Here is a 2,452-nt window from a genome sequence, read left to right as displayed (position 1 = left end):
TAGGGTCAAGGTTTAGGGTTAGGTCAGCATCAGAGTCAAGGGTTGAGGGTTAGATTGTGAGAGAGAGGATTGGGGTTGGGGTGGGTGTCTTGGTTGGGGTCAGTTTTAGTATACTGGTCAGGGTACTGGTGAAGATGGTCAGGGTCTGGGTCAGGTTAGGGGCAGGGTTTAGGGTTAGGGTAAGGTCAGCATCAGAGTCAAGGGTTAGGAGGTTAGATTATGAGAGAGGATTGGGGTTGGGGTGGGTATCTGGGTTAGGGTTTAGGGTTTAGGGTTAGAGGGTTAGGGTTTATGGTTAGGGTCAGAATTCAGGGTTAGGGTTTAGGGTTAGAGTTAGAGGGTTAGGGTTAGGGTTAAAGGGTTAAGGTTAGGGTTACAGGGTTAGGGTTAGGGTTAGAGGGTTAGCGTTGGGTTAGGGTTCCTCAGGGGGTTAGGGTTAGGGTTAGTGCCGTGGGATAGTTTGTCTAATCTGTTATTCTCATTGGTCAATATATAAAACACTGATTGGCCAGTGGCCATGCATGAATTATAAGCTGGACCAACAGAGGGGAGAATTAAGATTACAGGAAGGTTGAAGGGTTAGGATTCGGGTTAGGGTTAGGGGTCAGGGTTAGGTGTAGCCAGAGTTTTCCGCCTTGCCCACAGTCAGGACAAATTTTTGTCACCCGCCAGTCCCACAGCCGCTCAGCCACCAGTAAACGGAGATTATATTGCTTACAAACTGTATGCGTGCAGCTTCTTGCTAACTGTGTTATGTTAATTAGTCATTTCCATAAATCTATACTTGCACGTGGCTGTTTAGATCTTCACATGCTGCTGTCATGGGCGCATCTGCAGTCAGTCCTTTACTTCCTTCTTTTATTTTTCTCTGTTATCCCCTATTCTTTCTGCTACACAGCCGATCAGGTTTTATTTATTGATCAATCAGAACAACTTGACATACAGACCATCCCCCAGCACAGCCAAGTGCAGACCATCTCAGACACCTGCACTCAGGCCCATGGTCCTAATATCCTCTATGCGGACCTGCTGGTAACGCACAAAGAACAAGAACTCCACAGGACATACAGAAATCCACAGCAGTTAGGGTTTGTTTAATTCACCCTAATACTTGCCATCAGGTTTGTTTTTTATTACTAAGACCCTTGAGGATTCATGCTACACCAACACCTGACCGACTCTGACCCTGAAACTACACCTGACACTAATCCTAACCTTCCAACCCTGACTATGACTATGACTCTAACTCTTCTAACCCTAACCCTGTAACCCTAACTCCCCTCTCCCCTCTGCCCTCTCCTCTCCCCTCTCCCCTCTCCCCTCTATGTAAAACCAAAGCCATAGTTTAAGACGCTCCATTGCAAGAGAAGTGCAAACCATCTACCAAAATGTTAGCAGAGGTCATGTAGGGGAGGAGAATTATGAGTGATTTTCTTTCTCCCCCCCCTCACATTTTCCACATTGTCTATACAGAAGCTTCTTAATAGTTTTTCTTCTGAGGTGAGCCTTGTCTAACCTTTCCAGCCCCCTACAAAAAAAAGTCTGTGTCTGGGTGCTAAGCTTTAATCATATACTGTACAGAGGTACAGGAGGAGGGGGAGAAGGAAGGGGAGGATGAGGTTGAGGGGGAGGAGGAGAAGGGGAGGAAGGAAGGCAGAAAGAGGAGGAGGGGGAGGAGAGGGAGGAGGAGGTGGGGAGATGGGGGAGGAGGGGAGCGGCAGCAGCAGCAGTGTTGTCTTCCACTTGTAATCCCCTCACTGAGGAGGTAGTAACAGGTGGATCCCTGGAGCCTGCTGGCCAGTGTGACTAGCCTACTTGGTGAGTTATAGGCCAGCAAGAGACCCTGACAGAAGAGAGAAAGGAAGGGAAGGAACGAGGGAGGCAGAGAGGGCTGAGAGGGGAAGAAATGTAAGGGAGGAAAGAAGGGAAGGGAAGGGTGGAGGAAGGCTCAAGACTGACATGTGACATCTGAGGTATTCCTCTGGTCTCCGTGAGCACTCACACATCTGCACACTCACACACATGCACACTCACACATATGCACACTCGCACATATGCACACCTACACAGGCACAAACGTGAACACACGGACATACAAAAGAGACTTGCTGTGACCCACAGGTTGGCTGGAACTGAGTGAGCAGAGCAGGTCTTTAGATTTTGACATTCAGACCATCAGGTATTCCGGTGTCACAGAGCTGCCACCTAGCCACGGGCACATTCCGATGGTCACATCAACCCTGCATAGCCACCATCTTGACAGGTATGGGGGACAGGACTCAGAGGGGTGACTTGGAAGGTTATGCTGCTAGTGAGTGACGGTTCTACAGCTTGGATCAAATGTGTGTGACTCAATGATGTCTTCCCTTTCCACTCTGCCAAGCCGTGTTTGGGCAAGCTCAATGATTTGGGCCAAGTTAGGGTCCCTTCTTCCTGAATGCCCATCATCCTG

The sequence above is a fragment of the Peromyscus leucopus genome, chromosome 19 (assembly GCF_004664715.2).
Source record: "Peromyscus leucopus breed LL Stock chromosome 19, UCI_PerLeu_2.1, whole genome shotgun sequence".
In the NCBI taxonomy this organism is placed as follows: Eukaryota; Metazoa; Chordata; class Mammalia; order Rodentia; family Cricetidae; genus Peromyscus; species Peromyscus leucopus.
Note: the sequence above shows the minus strand (reverse complement) of the source record.